The sequence below is a fragment of the Papio anubis genome, chromosome 13 (assembly GCF_008728515.1).
Source record: "Papio anubis isolate 15944 chromosome 13, Panubis1.0, whole genome shotgun sequence".
Taxonomy (NCBI): Eukaryota; Metazoa; Chordata; class Mammalia; order Primates; family Cercopithecidae; genus Papio; species Papio anubis.
Window position 1 is genome coordinate 51,004,197 of NC_044988.1, and position 22,030 is coordinate 51,026,226.

The following is a 22,030-nucleotide window of genomic DNA, read 5'->3' on the forward strand; positions in this document are numbered from 1 at the left end:
AGTTCTTCCCATTGGAAAAATTTTCTTCACCACTATACTTCAAGGCCACACCTGTAATGCCTCAGCTGTCCAATTTAGATAGTGCCAGAATAGTGCAGAACCATCTGTGAACAAGGATAAAATTGTTCTTCCTCATTCTGCTGTAAGAGACAATTCCACATAAGAGAGAGGAGGCAGTGTGGTAGGAATAGAAGCCATGGGAATCTAAGCCACTTTCCATGCAACTTACTTGTGACTTCAAAACCTTTGGAGGAAAATTTATCTATTGTTTCCACTTGAAGTACTGCTATGTAACACTTGGTGAGTCAGACAACACTTTGTTAATATGAATACTATGGTCACGTGATTATTTGATGGCCAATACTAACTGTCAGGACTCTGGTGGGAACCTATAAAAAAGGAGGAAGCTGTTTCTCAAAAGGAGAATCATTTCCTGCGAGAAAACAAAACTCTTCTCCAAAGTCCGAGAGGGGTATAGTGTGAATTACCTATAAGGATCTGTCAAAGGTTTCCCTTAGGATCTCTAACTGCCATAGACACCTCAAGCCCTGTTGGATTTTCTGGGTTATATGGCCCATGTGGCAGGAGAGGTTGAATGGCAGTCTAGCTCTGTTGCAGAACCACCTTGTAATCTGGGCCTGACTCAAAACTGAGAGCTTATGGATTATTTGGTAAATGGCTTGAAGTAAGATGCCCAAACCAGGTATCTATTTCAACCAAAATACAGAGCTCCACCTCTTAGAGGTAGCAGGTGTCAGATACAGAAACATGTTTTCCATCTGATATGTTTCAATATGCACCAGGCCCTAATTCCTACAAATTTCACAGATATTACATGCTTGTGAATGTTTATAGGGTTTATTCTTCCAGCCTCTTGCATGCATATGTCTGGACAAGATATCTAAAGTATTTTCTACTTTCTGCTTATTGGGTTCAATCAGAATGATATCTATGTAGTAGGCTTGCTTGATGTCCCATAGAGTGGAGAAGCAAACAAGTTCCTGATGGACTACATTGTAGCAGAGGGCTGCATAGCTGATATAGTCTTAAGGAATGCTACGTGTATTGCTGCTTCTGGTGGTTCTTACTAACAAGTATAGAGAAAAAGTATTTATGACATCAGCAGCCTAAAACTACAAAAAAAGAGAGGCTGTGTTGATTTGTTCCAATAAAGCAACTACATCTGGAAATAGAGCTGCAGTTATAATTATTACCTAATTAAGTTTATGTCATTCTACAAGATCCATCTGCCTTCTCCACAGGCCAAACAGATGATTTGAATGGGAATGTATTAGGACCCCTTCCACCCTTGACTGTGGCACAAACTTTGGTAGTCCCTCTAGGAAAGTGTTATTGCTTTTGTTTCACTGCTTTGGGAGGGAAAGAAGTTCTCAAGACTCTGTTTGACATTTCCAATTGTAATAGTCCTCAATCCGTAGGTCAGAGATCCAATGTGGAAATTCTGCCAGTTTTTGAATAGGTATCTTCCACAGATGCTTTCCAGAAATGAGGAAATAAATGTAGGATAGATTTGGGAACCCATTAGACTCACTGTGAGATGGACTTGAACCAAAATGTCATTGATGATTAGACCTTACCCTCCTCTTTTAGACCTATCCAGCCTGGTGGACCACAGTGGCAGTTTAGGTTTCTAGAGAATAGTTATTGTTCAGTAAATTCTAAAAAGTAGGGTTATTTTTATTTTCTTAATGTATAGTCTCTTGGTAAATTGGTTTAGGTTCTTTTGGAGAAAGCTAGGAGAAATATTTACCATGTAAATTACTGAAAATGTAGCAGAGTCTCTACTTAAGAGTACCCATCTTCACTTTCTGAAAGAGGCTCTGGGTCCATAAACAGGTTCAATTCTAGAAGTATGTTGAGGGGTCATTGCTTCCATTATGATAATTTGATACAGACTTAGCTTTATCAGATCTATAGCTCTTCCACCTACACAAACCAAGTATGACTTTATTAACCTGCCCACCTCTTTCATTTATAGAAAGACAATTATTGATTAGTCAATGCAAAACATCTCTGCAGGTCACATAATTCTGGTAATTGCTTCAGCACAATTTTTTTTGAAATAGGATTCATATCCATCTTGTACCTGTAATATAAGTGCCATCTCTTGGATTTCACAACTCCTGGATCACATCATCCCTTGTGAATTCAGGGACAGTATTTTGCTGGCCGCAAGTCTCACAGTTATCCCTGGCCTACAGGGAAAAGCCACAACAGAGGACCTTGATGATGATGGTGCTTTCCTCACCACAGGGGTACCATCTTTGAGGGTCTCCTGGGGAATATAATTTAGCAGTGAATAAGCAATTAACATGTAATAAATCCACTCCAACTTTTAATCTCCAAAACCCAGTGCACATGATCTTGCCAGAGTGGCATAATAGAAAGGGCACCTTGGAGGTGTCTATAGAGAGCAGTTTTCTCTGTGTAGCTACTACTTCTGTGAGTCCCCAACCAAGCACCTGCTGGTGGGAGTTGGGCTGCTCTTGGTCGGCAAGATCAGCAATTAGAAATATAAGCTAATTTTCTAGTGGAAGACAGAAAGGACAAGTTAAGACCTGCTGGGTACCTCTGAGTCTGTCATTTTGTTTTATTGTAAGACTTTCTCACTGTAATGACTTCTGTTTCCTTTCTGTTTTGTAAATCTTACAGGAATGTCTTTAGGCTGACCTACTGTTGGTTTCACTAGCTTTAAAAAAATTATTTTAGGATAATTTTAAAATTAATTGTCATTGTAAGAAACAGTACAGAAACACTCCATGTATCTTTTACCCATTTTTCTCCAAGAGTAACATCTTGCATAATTTTAGTGCAATGTCACAACTAGGAAATTGACATAACCCACAGACTATGCATTAATTTCATTCAAGACAACATATAAAGTCGAGGAGATTTTTGGCATAGGAAAACGTCATTTTAAAAGATCATTCTAGCCGCGTTATGGAGAACAAAGGGGCAAAGAAGGGAGCAAAAAAGTATATTTGGAGGTTGTTGTACAAACCAGATAAGAGATGACAGTGGCTTAGAAGATGATTGTTTTTAAAAAAAAAAGAGGTAGAGGTGTGGTAGGTAGTAATAAGATGACAGATACATTTTGAATGTAGAAATCATAAGATTTGCTTAGGGATTCGGGTGTAAAAGAAAGAAAGATACCAAAGATACTTCTACAGTTTTGCTCTGAACAGCTGGACTGAATGGTATTCTTATTTACTGAGATGAGAAAGACTGTAAATTTGTTCATTTTTATGCCATTCAGGCAGTCTGATAATTTTGAAAGAACAATTATTATACAGGCCAGCCATCTTTCTGGTCACAACAGGATTATATTAAGAAGTTGATATAAAATTGAAGAAAAACCGTAACATTTTTTCCTTTAACCTCCTCCTTTTACATGCTAAGAAAGTAAAACGAAAGTACTCTTAGTAACTTATGAGTAAAAGTAAAATTTCAATGCAGAATTGTGAAAAATACTTATGTGTCCAGAATTGGTGGGTTCTTGGTCTCGCTGACTTCAAGAATGAAGCTGCGGATGCTCTCGGTGAGTGTTATAGTTCTTAAAGATGGTGTGTCCGGAGTTTGTTCCTTCAGATGTGTCCACAGTTTCTTCCTTCTGATGGGTTCCTAGTCTTGCTGACTTCAGGAGTGAAGCTGCAGACCTTCTCAGTGAGTGTTACAGCTCTTGAAGGCGGGGCGTTTGGAGTTGTTCCTTCTCCCCAGTGGGTTCAGGGTCTCGCTGGCTTCAGGAGTGAAGCTGCACACCTTCAGGGTGTGTGTTACAGCTCATAAAGGTGGCTTGGATCCAAAGAGTAGGCAGCATCAAGATTTATCGTAAAGGGCAAAAGAACAAAGCTTCCACACTGTGGAAAGGTACCCAAGGGTGCCACTGTTGGCTCCAGGAGCCTGCTTTTATTCCCTTATCTGACACCACACACATCCTGCAGCTTGGTCCACTTTACAGAGAGCTGATTGGTCCATTTTGACAGAGTGCTGATTGGTGCATTTACAATCCCTGAGCTAGACACAGTGCTGATTGGTGTGTTTACAATCCTTCGGCTAGACACAGAGGGCTAGACAGAAAAAAAAAGTTCTCCAAGTCCCCACTAGGTTAGCTAGATACAGAGTACTGATTGGTGCATTTACAAACCTTGAGCTAGACACAGGGTGCAGATTGGTGTATTGTGTGTATTTACAATCCCTTAGCTAGACATAAAGCTGCTCGTCAAGTCCCCCGCCCTGCGACCCACGACTCCTCAGCCCCTGGGCGGTTGACTTAGTGGATCCCGGCAGCGGCGGCTGCAGGTGGAGCTGCTAGTCAGTCCCGCGTCGTGCGCCCAACACTCCTCAGTCCTTGAGCAGTCGATGAGACTGGGCGCGGCTGCGCAGGTGGAGCTGCTCGTCAGTCCCCCGCCCTGCGCCCACACTCCTCAGCCCCTGGGCGGTTGATGGGACCCGGCGCGGCGGCGCAGGTGGAGCTGCTAGTCAGTCCCGCGTCGTGCGCCCACACTCTTCAGTCCTTGAGCAGTCGATGAGACTGGGCGCGGCTGCGCAGGTGGAGCTGCTCGTCAGTCCCCTGCCGTGCGCCCACACTCCTCAGCCACTGGGCGGTCGACGGGACCGGGCGTGGCGGCGCAGGGGGCGACGCAGGAGCCCACCGCGGGGGCGGGGATGCTCGGGCATGGCGGGTTGCAGGTCCCGTGCCCTGCCTCGTGGGGAGGCAGCTGAGGCCCAGAGAGAATTCGAGCGCAGCACCGGCGGGTCGGCACTGCTGGGGGACCCAGCGCACCCTCTGCAGCTGCTGGCCCGGGTGCTAAGCACCTCACTGACCGGGGCGGCGGCGGCGGCCGCCAGCCAACGCCCACCCGGAACTAGGGAACTCGCGCTGACCTGCGAACACCGCGCGCAGCGCGGATTCCCGCCTGCGCCTCTCGCTCCACACCTCACCGCAAGCAGAGGGAGCCGGCTCCAGCGGCCTGGGTCAGCCCAGAGAGGGGCTCCCACAGTGCGGTGGTGGGCTGAAGGGCTCCTCAAGCGCCGCAGAGTGGACACCGAGGCCGAGGAGGCGCCGAGAACGAGGGCTGCTAGCATGTTGTCACCTCTCGCTTAGAGGTGAGTGATAATTACAAATTAACTGCTACACAGTGTGATGCAGCTTAAGAGACTGAGAAAAGAAAATGTTTAGCTTTAAATATATTGCTTTTCAAAAGTTTAAGAAATCAAATAATTTAACTGAAGAAGCTAGGAAAGAGTAGGTAATGAATCTGAGAAAGGAGAAGGGAATTATATAGGGAGAAGTAGAAATTAGTAAAGTAGAAATTAAATTACAAAGGTGCAGGCCAAAAAAAGCAAAAACTTGTTCTATGAGATTAATAAATAGAAAAATGTCTGTAGAGAGACTCACCAAGAAAGAAGAGAAGGCATAAATACATATTATAAGTGATATAGGAGGTAGAACAACAGATTAAATAGAGATGAAATAAATCATAACAATACTATGAATACTAAATTTTTTGAAAACTTATGTCAATTATAAACATTTTTAGGAATTATTTAAAAATTAGCAAAGTTGAGAAGCCACCATTAAATAAGTGGAATATGTAGTTTGAAAAATGCAGGCCTATACTTCCATGGGACTATCAGGTCCACAGTGTTTCTGGCAAGGTTTACCAAACATGCAAGGAACAGCTAATCTCTATCTTATGAAAAATATTTTAGAATATAAAACAAGAGAGAATGCTTATTAAACTTCACATTAGAGGTGTATGTTGATTCCAAAACATGACAAGTGCTGAAAAGGAAAATTTATGCAGAAATCTTAAATGAAGGAAATTAGGAAATCAAAGTCACTTGTGTATCTAAAAATAATTTACGTTAATCATATATTCCTCATATACAGATATCTTATTGGTGTAATTTTTTACATTAACAAATTAAGAAAAATTTTGTAGCTAAAGAAAATATTTAATAAATTTCAATGCTGATTTATAAGAAACCTTTTAGATAACTAGGGATGAAAACTATGAATAGTTTCAGCTATAAGAAAGAGAAATTTTAACTAATTATTACTAAACTATGACTTTTAAGTTGTTGAATGGTTGCCATATGCCTTTTTGTGTGTATGTGTGTGTGTGCGTGCATGCGTGCGTATGGTCTCCCTCATGTTACAGAGGACAGACTGAGGAACAGAGGGTCAAAGAATCTAAGTTCATGTTGCAAGTAAAGTAGAGGAGCTGGCAGTTGAACTTCACACTTGGACAGCCTCTATCTCAAATTTATGCCCTGTGTGACCTGTCTCACACTAAAGTAGGTAAAGCTGGTAAATTTTATACTTATATCATTTCATCACTCAGGAGACATTTAATCAGTGGTTCAAGGATATCAGAAGTTAGCATGTAGTGATTCTGTTGTTCTCTCTTGCTCACAATATGTCTGTCATAGTTTCAGCCATCACATTTGTGTTCTTGGTAACAAGAAGAAAGACTCAGGAAGGAGAAAAGTGTGGCACCAGTCATCTACTGATAAATATTTAAGAATATTCTCAGGCTACCAGGTGGGGGTGAACATCTCTGATTGTAGCAGTTGCCTAATCCCATGATATAAATACTTGAACCATGACTAATTTTAAGCTATCAAACTGATGTCACTGAATGGGATTTGGGAAGAAATGCACACCATAGGTTATCTTGGCAAGCATGGGTGGACTCTAGAGCATGGCTTGGTGGTGCTTACCTCACTCAAGAAAGAAAAACTATCCCAGAAATCCCCAGCAGAACTTTGCTCATGTCTCAATGACAAGAGTAGTGTCACATCACCTACTGTAGCTCTAGAAATTATATGTTTTATTTGAGCACATTGCCACCTCAAATAAAATTGTAAGGAAATGCCTATTCATTAAAGAACCAATAGCTTCTGCCTTTAAAGGGAACTTCCTTAATTTAATGCAGCAAACATCATACTTAATGGCAACTGTTTAGAGAGATCTTAAAGTCAGTAATGTGACAAGAGTGACTCTTACTGCTTCTATTGAGCATTGTACCAGAAGTGTTAGCCAATGCAGTATAATACAAAAAAATGAATAATTGTTGAAAGATAACTCACTATTTTCAATTGCTATGATAAAAAATCAAAGAGAAACTAGAATTATAACTAACAAAAGAATTCAACAAGATGACTGATTATAAACCCAACACATAAACAAAATCAATAGCTTTTCTATATGTATATAAACAATAGTTAGAAAAATATAATAGAATAAAAAAATTAACATTCATAACAGCAACAAAAACTATAAAATGCCTAGGATCAAAGTTGACGAAGTATGTACGAAAAGTTGAAAAAAATTATGAAATGTTTCTAGAGAACATAAAACTTCAATAAATACTTATGGAGAATACTCAATAGAAGTACAGTGCTCAATTAGTAAAGTTGTCTATTCTTCCTAAAATAATTTGGGAGACATTTTGTTAGATATAAAAGCTTAAGAGCCAGAATACTTGAGTTCAGATTCCAACTCCACCACTTACTTGCTAAATAACCTTAGGTAAGTTATTTAACTTCTCTGGGCTTTCATCTTTTAAATCAGTTAAATGGGTATAATGCTAACAATTTTATACTTACTTCATTTGATCACTCAGGTGACTAAAAGAATTAATGCATGTAAGATATTTAGAGTAGTACCTGGCCCATTTATGTATACATGTATTACTAATCTATAAATCCAATGCAATTCCAATAAAAATTTAAGGAACTTATGTTAAGAATGACACTTCAAAATGAAAATAAAATAAAAAATAAAAATCAAAAAAAAAAAAAAAAAAAAACCAGATACAAAACAGTTCTGGAAAAGAAAAGAAAAAAATTTACTATCAGACATCAGATCAGATTTCCCTGTTAGATATCCAATTAGATTTTTTAAAATCAGATGGCACATGGTAAGTATTCAGTAACTGTAGTCATAGTTTAGACTAATTATAAAGTTATACTAACAGTGTGGTAATAGACAATCAAGTATAGATAATCAAATTAGTGGAATGTCATAGAAACCTACTCAAGTATATATGGAACTATGGGATAAGATTCATTCATTTATACAGTGATGAATTTATTGACACCTTCTATATTCCAGGCATTCTTCTGTGCACTGGGGAGTGCACAGTGAGAAGACTGTCAGGATCCATGTCCTTGTGAAATTGACATTCTAGTTAGTGTGAACAAATAATAAACAGACAAGTAAATATAAACTATATCAGGTAGTGTTAAGTGTTATGAAGAAAAATAAAGCAAGATAAAAGAATAGAGAATGCTGGTGGGTGGGAGAGTGAGAGCAATGACTATTTCAGTTTGGGTGGTCAGAAAAAGCCTTTTCAGAGAAGATGGTTCATATGGTTTGGTTTTGTGTCCCCACCCAAATCTCATCTTGAATTGTAATTCCCACATGTCAGGGGAGGGAACAGGTGGCGGGTGATTGGATCATGGGGACTGTTTCCCCCATGCTATCCTCATGACAGTGAGGGAGTTCTCACCAGATCTCATGGTTTCTGAAGTGGCAATTTTCCTTCCCTCTCTCCTGCTGCTGTGTAAGAAGTGCCTTGCTTCCACTTCACCTTCTGCCATGATTGTAAGTTTCCTGAGGCCTCCCAGCCATGCAGAACTGTGAGTTAATTAAACCTCTTTTGTTTTTAAATTATCCAGTCTCAGGTAGTGTCTTTATAGCAGTGTGAGAACAGACTAATACAATGGCATTTGACTACAACAGAGTAAATGGCAAGGCAGGTATGTAGAGGTATGGGGCTAAGGAGAACCACAAGCACATAGGATGGAAACAGAAACAAGCCTAATTTTACTTGCAGTATGAATGAACAGTGTGGTTAAAACACAATGTAATAAAAGAGGTTGGAGAAAGACCAGTGTGGTGCTGGTGGCAACAGCGATAAACTGAAATATTTAGTGTGATGTCTCAGAAGCCACTGGACAGTCTGAGCAGAGAACTGAGGACGGGGTTTACATTTTACAGAGATTTGTCTGCTTACTTTGTAGGAAATAACTGCTCTGTAGTGCAAGAGAGGAAGCAGGGAGAACAGTTATGCTATTCAGTAGTCTAGCTGAGGACTGATGGTGGCTTTGACCAGGACTGGAGCTGTGGAGGTGATAAAAAGTGGTTGGATTAATGCTTTAATTATTGATGAACTGTATATGGAGTATGATGGAAATAGAATTGCCAAGAGTGATGCTTGCATTTGTTTCTCCTAAACAATTGTGTGCGCCTGTAATCCAAGGAGTTTGGGAGACTGAGGTCGGCAGATCACTTGAGCCCAGGAGTTTGAGTCTAGCCTGGGCAACAAGGTGAGACTCCGTCTCTACTGAAAATACAAAATTTAGCTGGGCATGGTGGCCCACACCTGTAGTTCCACCAACTTGGGGGGCTGAGGTGGGAGAATCAGTTAAACCTGGGAGGTGGTAGGAGTGAGCTGTGATCATACCACTGCACTCCAGCCTGGGTGACAGAGCACAAACACTGTCAAAAACAAAACCAACCAAACAAACAAAAGTGCAAGTAATTTTTCTATTTGCTGACTTTTGTTTTTACATTTTAAGTTTAAGATATCTGTTAGATATCCAAACTTGAGGTATCACATAACTGTTACATATATGAAGTTAGAAGTCAGAGGACTAGTAGGAAAATGAGAGATAAATTTGGAAGTTATTATATTTAACGCAATGGGTTTGTGTAAGATTTCTTAAGGAGAAAGTATAGGTAGAGTCAGGAGAATGATGTTCTTCAGCATCCAACATTTAAAGATGAGGAAGAAGAGGGGCCAGCCAAGAATATCAAAAAGAAGTGGTTATTGAAATAGGGGGAACACTGTCTTAGAAGCCAAATTTTAAAAAAAGAAAAAGGTATTTCAGGGAATAGGGGATAATGAATTGTGTCTGTTGCTAATAAAGGTTTAATACGTTGAGAACTGAGATGGATCATTGAATCTGACAATCTTATTGTCAAGTGCCCCTAACAAGAGAAGATTTGATAGGGTAATAGTGGCTAAAACCTGATTGCAGTAGACTGAAGGAGAGAATGGGAGTTGAAGTATAAGCAAAAAGTTTAGTCGATATGTTTGAAAATCTTTTCTTTTAAGAGTAACAGGGAACTAGGATGGCAGCTGAAGAGATACATGGAATCTAGGAAGTTTTGTTTGTTTTTCTTCTAAGGACAATAGTATGGTGTGTTTGTGTGTTTATAGGAGTAATGCAGTAGAGACAAATAAATAATGATGCCGACAAGAAGTAATAATAGCAGGTTTATAGTCTTCTAGTGATAACAGGAAATGGGATTTTGGGGACGACTAGAGGAGATGGCTTTAGAGAAGAGCAGAGACAACCATTGTAATAAAGGGGAAAGAAGAGTATAGGCACAGAAGCAGCAGGTTGGTAGGTTTACGATGAAATACGGACCATTTCTGCTTTACGTGCTTATATTTTTTCAGTAAAATAGGAGGTGAAAGCACAAACTAAGAATGACAAAGAGGAGAAAGAAGGTGTGTAATGGTGATCTTGGAGATTAAAAGAGTGAACTGATGATGGAAATTGCTTGGTGCTGCTGAGAGTCTGTTGAGATGTGTTGATAATCATTTCAATTGGTTTTCTTCAGTTCTGTTCTACTTCTATAGAGTCATGTTCTCACTTTCTCCCTTCTCCCTGTTTGCTTGGATTCCTCACTGACTAATCCCAACTGGAAGCTGGAGGTGACAAGACATTTTGATTTGTCTGTACAGGTCAACCTTTTGGGATACAGAGTGGTTGGGGAAAAAGAGTTGATCTGGAAGGATAAAGAAACATATCTGGTACATCATCATGCTATTCACATGTAAATCCCAGAGATAATAAAGGCCTGTATGTTAAAAACAGAACTTTCCAATTATTAGAAGAAAATGTAACTATCTTTGTATCTAAGGGGGATGAAGTGTTTTTTTTTTTTTTTTTAACCACAACAGAACTATAGTAAAATTAAAAATTTTAACAATAAAATACAAAATAACCAAAGACATTACAAACTACATATATAACATACACAAATATCTATTCAGTGTATGTCAAGACTATTAATAAAATTGGCCAAATAACCAACAATTTTAATGAACTAGTTGGATCTTTATGTATCAATATGGGTAAATCTGAAGGCAAAATGCTGATTAGAAAAGAACATCTCATGAAATAATTGTGTATACTATAATTCCATTGATGAAAATTAAGCTGAAATATAGAACCTGGAATATATTTTTTATGGGTAGATATATAATTAAAGTACAAACATATGGACTGGCTATAATAATCACATCAGTTACCTCTAGAAATGGAAAGAAATGGAACTGGACAGTGTAACAGGTGCATGAACATAATCTCTAAGGTTTTATTTCTTTAAAAATTTTGAGGGCCGGGCACGGTGGCTCACGCCTGTAATCCCACCACTTTGGGAGGCCAAGACGGGCAGATTACAAGGTCAGGAGACCGAGACCATCCCGGCCAACATGGTGAAACTCCGTCTCTACTAAAAATACAAAAATTAGCTAGGTGTGGTGTCGCTCACCTGTAATCCTAGCTACCCGGGTGGCTGAGACAACAGAATCGCTTGAACCTGGGAGGTGGAGATTGAGGTGAGCTGAGATTGCACCACTGCACTCCAGCCTGGTGACAAAGTGAGACTCCATCTCAAAAACAAAACAAAACATAAAAAACCTCTGAGTTTTCAAACTTTTTCAAAATAACAGAGTTAATCACTTAATTTACTCAATACAAAAATACTGTCTCAGGCTCAGATATATGAGAATGATTAGGATCAGTATTAGACTGCACTAATTTTAATTCGGAAGACCAAGTTTTGCAGTGTCATGGCTATCACTAAAGAATTACTTCGGTACTTATTCCACTCCCATTCTTTGTTGAGTAATGGCTCCAAACAAGCAAGAAATATTTCTTCTCAATTTTTGCCTCCCATAGCAAAAGAGAGCCTTTAGTATTAAAAATATTCTCAGGAATTTAGGAACTGAGTAGCCAGAGGGGGTTCTTAATTCATCCATTAATGTTAATTGATTTTTTAATCTAATATGCAGCATGCATAAAATAATATTCTGGGCTACAGAGAAATACAGAAATGACCTTTGAGGACGAAAGCAGGTGGCAAGAAATTAACATTTGGTAAATGCATCCTGTGGGCCAGGCTCTAAACAAATTTGACTTCACAGTCAAAATGGAGTTCCTTAAATCTGATGTTTTAAAAATATAAACTTAGTATTTTTTTAAAAATTTGCCAGTTAGAATCTTGTTTTCTATTAATAAAAATTAAATATTGATGTTCCAAATAAGATATTTATTCCATAAAGTAATTACAACAGCATTTGTTTTTGTCATTTTCACGCTAAGGAAAAAGACAACTCATATGGACAAATTTGTGGGATCTTAACATTTTGTTCAGACTGTCTTTGAACTTTCTTTTGTCTCTCTTTTCTGTTAGCAAAACATTTCCCATTTATCTGAGGGTTTTGTTCTTTCTCCATTTTCTGATTTTCTGAGCTGCAAGATGCATTTGGGTGACATCAGAGCCAAAAGCAAGGATGTAAGATTTAACTCTTGATTTTGCTACTTTTTGTTTCATCTTGGTTAACAAAGTTGATTTTTTTCAATGCCCCAGTCTCCTCATCTGACAATTAGAATGATAACACCTAGCCCTGAGGATTCTTGGCTGGAAAGGAGGTAGATTAAGTAGTCGGTAATAATACATCTCTGCCAATTTCTTCAACAATGAGCACCATTAAGGTTCTGTAAATGAAATCTGTGATTTTAAAAATATTTACAATTTAGATGATAAAACAAGTCATTCATTATTGGAAAATGGCGCTACACCACACAACTTTGTGATTCACGTTTTCAGATGGAGGTGGCTGCAGACCTTAGGTAACGTCAGCTATGTTTTCTTCCTGGGTATGTGCTCATAGTTGTACTATGCCATTTATACCTTGCTCAGAATGGGTCCCACCTATGAGGAGGGATTTTTAAAATTTCCACTTGAGGGCGCTGTCTGCTTCTGTGTGAATTGAAATACCGCAAATGTCCAATTACACAAGGAACGTTTTTAGGCAGCTGGATTTCACTTGTATCAAACTTCCAATTTATTCCAGTCACACATTGGCCTTCCTTATTGATTGGTGCTCCAGGTGGATGCCATTCATACTTGTGCTGAACACTTTATATTAGACATTTCATTAAATTTTATTAATCCCTTCAAATATCTTGAGGAGAATACTTACCCCAATTTTATAAATGAGTAAAGTCTGAGAAGGGTTCAGTAATTCTCCCAAGCTGTCCTAACCAGTGTGTGATGTAAAACTTAGACATAAGCCTGGATAACTCAAAGTATAAAACCAGTTTACATCTAGTTTACATTCCTCCATATTTTCTTTCTTTTAAATATATGTGTGTTATATATTTGAATACACTATATACACACATTTATGTATGTGAACGTATGTATGTACATGTATATTCAAATATATATGCATCTGTATGTTATATATATTTGTGTATATGCATTTTTGGGTATATAAAACATAGATAAATGTAATTTTATAATTTGGTGGGCAAATATAAAACATTTAACTGTTATGTATACATATATTTACATATATATAAATGGGGCTTAATTGGGGGAAGAACAGAAGGTATCTTATGTATAATATATAAATATTATATAAAAATACTTGCCCACTAAATTGTAAAATTACATTTAGATTTTATTTTAAAACATGTCCAAATTAAATATCTTGGTGAAGAAAACACAGATACCACTGTTTGCCTGCGGAGGAAATTCTGTTTTCTTGCTGTATAATGCAATAAATGTGCTAAAGCAGAGCCAGCATGCCCAACTGTTGTATCACTTTGGCAAGCTGTAATAAAACACCAAATTACTGTCTAGAAACAAAATACATTTTTGTTGTTACCAAGAGTTGCTTTAACTAAAAGGAAGGCACCCTAGCCCTTTAAATGGGTAAGTTCCCCCACCTTCCCGTTTCTTGCAAAATTGAATTAGGTAAAGACTACAATAGTATTTGCATTTATAGGAAATCAATTCCCAGAGCACATTAAGCCAGTAATTTTCATAAAATTACTATTTCCCAACATAAGTAAAAGCAAAAGGGATAGTATACATTCTTATTCCATTTACAAGCAAATATATAAATATTACCCATCCAGGTAACCCAGTTGATGTTTGCCACACCAACCCCTTTTTTAATGGTTTCCAGATTGGATGTGGTTTCCTCAAACTTCTCAAACTCAAGAGATCGTATTAACTGAAAGGTGATTGAGAAGAGCATTGAAATAATTATCTTTTGAGCTTTGAATAAGCGATCGTGGCCTTCATCATATTAAATAGGAAGCCGTTATTGGATACCTGTTATGTCTGAGGCATTGTGCTGAGCAGGTATAAAGCCCTTTCTGAAAGTAGGGCTTGGCAGGGGGAGGAACAGAAGATGTTTTTATTTGAAGGGGAGAGCTGTGGGAATGAGAGAGGTGAATACCAATGAAAAGCTCAGCCTTAACCTAGACGTCTATACTTTGCAAATATTGCCTGCACAATGTTTTGTTACATCCAATGAGGTAAATGTGCTCCAGGCATTTCAAGGAGAGGAAATGGCAGTGGATGGCCATAGAGGTGCATTTCTTCTCACTTTTTGGTAGTTTAGCAAGAAACCAATTCAGCAGGTCTGAGTTAATTCAGTAGAACAGGCTGATACCAGAGACTGAGTCTCCCTGCCCCACCCCAACTATTTCTAACAGAGCCACTTCCCTCACCAGGAAGCCACTACTGGTTTTTGGTGGCTTAGCTTTTCCCTGCAGTACTACTTTGCTCCTTTTCCTCTATGTAGAAGGTTATGGAGGTAGAATTCTTTTCCGTTGCTCTTCTGTGTTATATGCAGTGTAGCTATGTCCAGCCTAAGCACAGTCTCCTCCGTGGGATAGATGAGGCTTTAAGAGATTGTGTATGCTCTGCTACTTGTTTGTAATTAAAAAAAAAAAAAAAAATACATTGTACCTGACTGGATTGTAGCTGAGTGGCAGTAATGGTGTATGTGATCATACCGCCTTTACGTGACACATCTGTTTATAAAATGCTATGTGTGAGTAAGTAGGGTAAAGACTACCACATAAGTTATAATTAGAGTCACAGCTAAAACAATCTGTTCTTCAAAATCTGGCATGTCACCTGTGCTCAGAACCAAAGAACCAACTAATTCACACCTGTGGATATATCTGCATAAATATTCCAATGGATTGACTACTCTGTGCTTGCGATGAAGGAACACTTTTAAGAGACCAGATCATGAAACAAACTTTGATTTAGGCACATCAAAGTGGATTTTTTTGGAGAATATATCAGTGGAAGTGTTAATGTTAGATAACAATATGTTATAAATTTTAACACTGACCTTTAACATTCCAAGAGCAGGAATTGCCCGAGGCTTGCTACTGTCATTGCCTCTAGTTCTAGTTGAACAATCTTTCATTTGGTCCTCCAGAGGCACTCCTGATAAAATCACTTTGAAAAATGTCAGAATTGGATAAAACATTTTTGCACACAATAGGCAGGGCAGGCAAACCTGGTGGGCTGATGTCAAAAACATAAAATCACATCATGGACTTGTTTGAAATGCTTTGCCCGTCCTGTCTACAACTATAGAGGCACGTAAAATTCATCTTCCTGGCTGAGACCTCACACTTCAAAGGACATATGGGATTGATACCATTGATAACTCATGGGCTTTTGGATGGAGATGTTGCTTTCCAACATCTGGAAACCAAAAGGGAAAATTATGACCTTTTCTTTCCATGAAAAGAGTTGTACTGTTCTGTGAAAATTACAAACAGAGAGTCCGACAAAGATAAATATATAAGAAGAGTGCTTGGAATGTAAAGCTTCTGTGGTAATGACAACCATTTTAGCTCAATGAATTATATAGCCAACTGATTTATTTTTCACCTGTTAACAAGAACTTGTTTGAAAAAAATAAAAAAACATAAAAATACATACAGTAAAAGATGTGCTTTCTTTTTAGTCCTTTATATTAGTTTCTTTTATATACTTAGTTTTTTCCTGCAAATATAAGCAAATAGATGTTTATTTTATTCCTATCCCTTGCTAATAATATATTTCTAGTTTTCCATGTATTTCCTGGATTATTTTGTATTTTTAAATTGTTGGGGCCAGGGGTGGTGGCTCACGCCTGTAATCCCAGCACTTTGGGAGGCCAAGGCGGGTGGAGTTTGAGACCAGCCTGACCAACATGGAGAAACCCTGTGTCTACTAAAAGTACAAAATTAGTTGGGTATGGTGGTGCATGCCTGGTATCCGAGCTACTCGGCAGGCTGAGGCAGGAGAATTGCTTGAACCCACAGGTAGAAGTTACGGTGAGCCGAGATCACGCCATTGCACTCCAGCCTGGGCAACAAGAGTGAAACTCCGTCTTAAAAAAAAAAAAAAAGTTGCTGTATTATGAGGTTTCTCGATTTTAATGACTGTAATATATTCATTGTGATTTGCACCATTTAAAATTGTTTTCAAAGGTGCCATTTTTGAATTTTTTTTTTTTTTTTTTTTTTTTACTTTTAACACTTTGGCCTGAATTATTTCACCTCTACTGATCCATTTGATAGTAATATCACAATTCCTTTACCTTTCTTTTTTTTGTGTGTGCGTATCTGTATGGTATGCCTTTCACTATTATTTCCTCTCTGTTTTTTAGGGGCAGAGTCTTGCTTTGTCACCCAGACTGGAGTACAGTGGTGCAATTATGGCTCACTGCAGCCTTGAACTCCTCGGCTCACAAGCTCCTCCTGCCTTAGTCTCCTGAGTAGCAAGGACTACAGGCAAGCACCGCCATGTACCCACCCCCCCCACACCCCCTGCCGCCCTGTATTTTTTAGAGAAGGGATCTTGTTATGTTGCCCAGGCTGGTCTTGAACTCCTAGCCTCAAGCAATCCCCCACCTTGGCCTCTCAAATTGCTGGGATTACAGATGTGAGTCATTGCATCCCATCTACTTTCTACATCAACTTGTTTTAGTAGTATCTATGTGTACAATATAGACTTGGTTCATATTTCAGTTCAATCTGAAAATTGTTTTCTACTCTTAGGTGAATTAAAGTCTTTTATGTTTGTTAAAATGGAAGATATATTTGGCCTAATTGTAGCTAATTTTAGTCACATTCCTTTTGATTTAACAATGACTACTTGTATGAATTAGCTGCTGTCTGGTTTGGAGTGGAGTGTTACCTCTGTAGTTGTGAGGAAAAAATATGAGTTGGTTTTTAAATCCTTCTGCCTGGATGTAGTAGGCATCATTTCCACTCACATTTCATTGGTACAAGTAAATTAAAGCCATTTTTTAAAATTTTAAAGCAGGAGGAAGGGAAAATATAGTCCTATCTACGACCTGGAAGCACAAGACTAGGAATATTGTTCATAGGTGTATTATTACCAAATGATGTTGTCTGACATTTTGATTTGTGATTTTCAAGCTCACTATATGAGTTATTGGGGTCTTGATTTGAAGATTTAGTTATGCTAGAGATTTGGTCCAAATACTTTTAGACATTTCACTCTGTCAATGAATGACTTGGATTATATTTATGTAACTCTGAACAAAATATATTTTGGATATGGAGAAATTTTGAATATTTAAAATACTTGGCTAATGGAAAAAATGGCAATTATAACAATGATAATGGTAATGATGAATGTAATGGGGAAGATAATGACAGGAAAAATAGTACTTGAGAATTATAATTATCATATGGAAAATGGCAGAACTTAAAGACTAACAGTGTTTATTCTATGGCATTAGGAGTTATCTTTTTGAACTAACAGCTTGGAGCATCACTGGCCAGAATGTTTTCACTTTTAGTTTATGGAACAATCTGTTTCTTTGAGCTCAATTTATTGCAGTATATAATTTATCCTTCCAATTCACATTTTTCTTTCTGTTTATTAATGCAAATATTTTCTTGGAGTTTACTTGTTAATATTATTTTAAACACTAGTCATTAAAATTGTGCATCTGCAGCTTTAAAATTGTTGCTAAAAGTGCTTTCAATAGCACTTGCATGGTATCTTAGCTATAGTCACTGTTCAGATTGCATTTTTTGAATGACTTCTATAAAAAATAATTTTTATTACTGAAGAAAAATTATACTGTAGAGTTCCTCTCACCTTCAGCATAACATATAATTCACAAAATGAACTAAAATTTTAGAGAAAACAGATGTTTGTTCCTTGTATTCATTAACTGAAATTAGTTATAACAAAATGCTAATTTTGATCAGACTTATGTAATAATACAGACCAATATTTTCCTTTGGTGAACCTTAAAGAAAAAGAAAATATCAATTACTATTATTTACTGAGTATTTAATATGTATCAGTAATTGTATCCTATCAATAACTTAATAAAGGGGGAATTATTATGTTCATATTCATTTTCTGATGAAAAATCTTGTCTTACTGTTCAGCTAGTAGAATATTGGAAGTATGATTGACACATAGGAAGTCTAACTCCAGAATTTATTGTGTGAGAGATGACCTTGCCACCATGGTTGGCAAACTCCCTATCACTGCATTCAAATTGTATTTTATTCCAAGATAAAAATTATCAAGACATAAAAAATAAATAAGGACCTTAGTGCTCACTTTGGAGTTTTAGATTTATAATTTTCTAATTTTTTTCATATTTGGCATGCAACAGTACTTTATTATTACCCTAATTGTGTACCAAATACTAAGCTCCTGGTAACTAAGAACCTAATTTGTTTAAAAGAACCCCATGTTTCCATTCATTGGAGACTCTGCATTAGGCACTATAACTTATTAAATCAATATCTTTTGTTGTTTATAAACTCATATATTTGGGAAGATCATACCCATTTTATTGGAGATATAAACATTTGGGAACTGTACTCAACTACACTAAACCACTATCAATAATGAGTCAACTTTATATCCTCTTCATGCCAGAAATGAGTTAATTTTTATACATAGTATGAGGTAGGGATCCAACTTTATTGTTTTGCTTATACCTATTTATTTGAGCACAATTTGCTGAGAAAACTATTCTTCCTTCTTTGAATGGTTTTGGCACCTTTGTCAAATATCAGTTTCTCATAGCCATTTGAGTTTATTTCTGGACCCTCGATTATCTTCCATTGATCTATATATGTCTCCTTATAGCAGTAACACACTGTCTGATTGCTGTTTTGTTATTTTTGAAATTCAGAAGTGTGAGTCTTCCTTCATTTTTCTGCTTCATTTTTGAAGGATTGTTTAGGCTCTTCTGGTCCTCTTGCAATTCCATAAAAATTTTAGAATAAGTTTCTCAATTAAAGCATCAGCTTGTATTTTTATGGGAATTTCACTGAGTCTATAGATTAGTTTGAGGTGTATTAACATTTTACCATTGTTAAGTCTCTGGTCTGTGAATATGGGATGCTGTCCCATTTATTTAGATCTTCCTTAATTTTTCTCAACAATTTCTGTCAACAGTTTTTCCTTTAACAATTAAAAGCTTAAATGTTGCTGAGTTTTCAGAGCATAAGTTTTGCATTTCTTTGGTTAAATTTATTCCTGTTTTTTTTATTATCGCAAATGGAACTGTTTTATTTTTGTATTATTTGTTTCAAATTGGTAGGAATACAATTTTTGCATATTGATCTTATATTCTGAAAACTTGCTGATGAGAAACTTTATTATAATAGTGTTTTGATGGATTCTTTAGGATTTTTTTCTGTTCACAGTGTTACTGTTTATAAACAGAAATTGTTTTTCTTAGTTTTTCTTTTTCCAATCTGGATGTGTTTTATTTTTTCTTTTTGATTGTCTTGGTGCAATGTCAAATAGAAGTGTTAAAGATGGTTACTTTGTCTTTACCTGATCTTAGGGAGAAAAATGCAGTCTTTCATCAATAAGTATAATGTTAACTGTGGATTTTTTGTAAATGTTCGTCATCCATTTGAGGAGATTTCCTTCTATTCCTAGTGTGTGGAGTGTTTTTATCATGAAAGGGTGCTGAATTTTGTCATATGCTATTTTCTGTATTTATTGAGATGCTCATTTGATTTTATTTTGATATGATAATTTACATTGATTGTAAATTATCAGATGTAAAACAACCTTGCATCTTGAAATAAATCACACTTGGTCATAATCTATAATTCTTATAATATGCTGCTGGATTTCATATGTTAGTATTTTGTTGAGAAATTTTGCATTTATATTCATAAAAAATTTTGATCTGTAGTTCTTTTCTTGTAATATCTTTGATTTTGGCATCAGAGTAATACTGGCCTTAATAAGGGAGTTGTGAGGTGTTCCCTTCTGTTTTCTGGAACAATTTATGAAGAACAGTTTCTTTGAATGTTCACTAGAAATCAACAGTGAAGCCATATTTTCCTAGGCCACTTTGCAGCTATGTAAAAAAATTATAAATTTCATACCTTCACCTAGGTCTATTAAGATTGTCTATTTCTTCATGAATCAGTTTCAGTAGTTTGTGTCTTTCTAAGACTGTTTATTTCTTTTAAGTTATCTAATTTGTTGGTGTATGATTGTCCAATGTATTCATTTATAATCCTTTTTATTTATGTAAGGTTGGCAGTAATGTCCAGTCTTTTATTTCTGATTATAATAATTTGTATTACCTTTATCTTTTGGTCAAACTGGGAAAGGCTGGCAATTTTGTTGATCGTTTTGAGAAATTCAATTTTCTATTCTCTATGTCATTAATTTCCATTGTGATGTTTAACTTTCCTTCTCCTTACTTTAGGTTTACTTTGCTCTTTTATATTCAGCAGAAGTTTAGGTTATTAATTTCAGACATTTCTTGTATATATTTTTGTGAGATGGAGACTCAGTCTGTTGCCCAGGCTGGATTAATAAAGGCATTTACAGCTATAAATCTTCCTGTAAACATTGCTTTAGCTGCATCCCGTGTTTTGACACATTGTGTCTTTAGTTTCATTCATCTCAAAATGTCTTCTAGTTTCCTTTTTGATATTTCTCTTTTGACCCATTGGTTGTTTAAGAGGGTGTTGTTTAATTTCCATATATTTGTAATTTTCTTTAATTTCTCTTTATTATTATTTTTTGTTTTGGTATTGTAGTCAGATAACATACTTAATATTACTTCTGTCTTTTTAAATTTATTGATGTTTGTTTTATGGCCTAATACATGGTTTATCCTGAAAAATATTTCATTTATTTTCACTTCAGTAGAATGTCTATTCTGTTGTTGGGTAGAATGTTCTATAGATGTTTGTTAGGTCTGATTGGTTTATACTGTTCCTCAGATCTATTTCTTTATTGATCTTCTGTTTAGTTGTTTTGCCTATTAGTGAAAGCAGGATATCAAAGTCTCCAACAATTATTTTGATTGTCTATTTCTTCCTTCATTTGGTTAGTTTTTGCCTTATATTTTTTGATGCTCTGTTGTTACTTTTTATTAGTTGTTAGATGTATATACATTGATAATAGTTATGTATCTTGCTAGATTAAAACTTTCATTGTAAGAAGTTTCTCTTTATCTCTGATAACTTTATCTTTTGTATTAAGGTCTATTTTGTCTGATATTAGTATAGCTACTCCAGTTTTCCTGTGTTGCTGCTGGCCTAAGGTACCTTTTTCTGTTCTCTTAGTATTTTCTTTCTTTTTTTTTTTTTTAAGACAGGATATCACTCTGTCATCCAGGCTGGAGTGCAGTAGCACAGTCACAGCTCACTGTAGCCTTGACCTCTCCAGCTCAAATAATCCTCCCACCTCAGCCTCCCAAGTAGGTGAGACTATAGCCATGCACTACCATGATCAGCTAATTTTTATATGTATTGTAGAGATGGAATTTTGCCATGTTGCCCAGGCTCATCTTGAACTCCTGAGCTCAAGCAATCTGCCCACCTTGGCCTCCAAAAATGCTGGGATTAC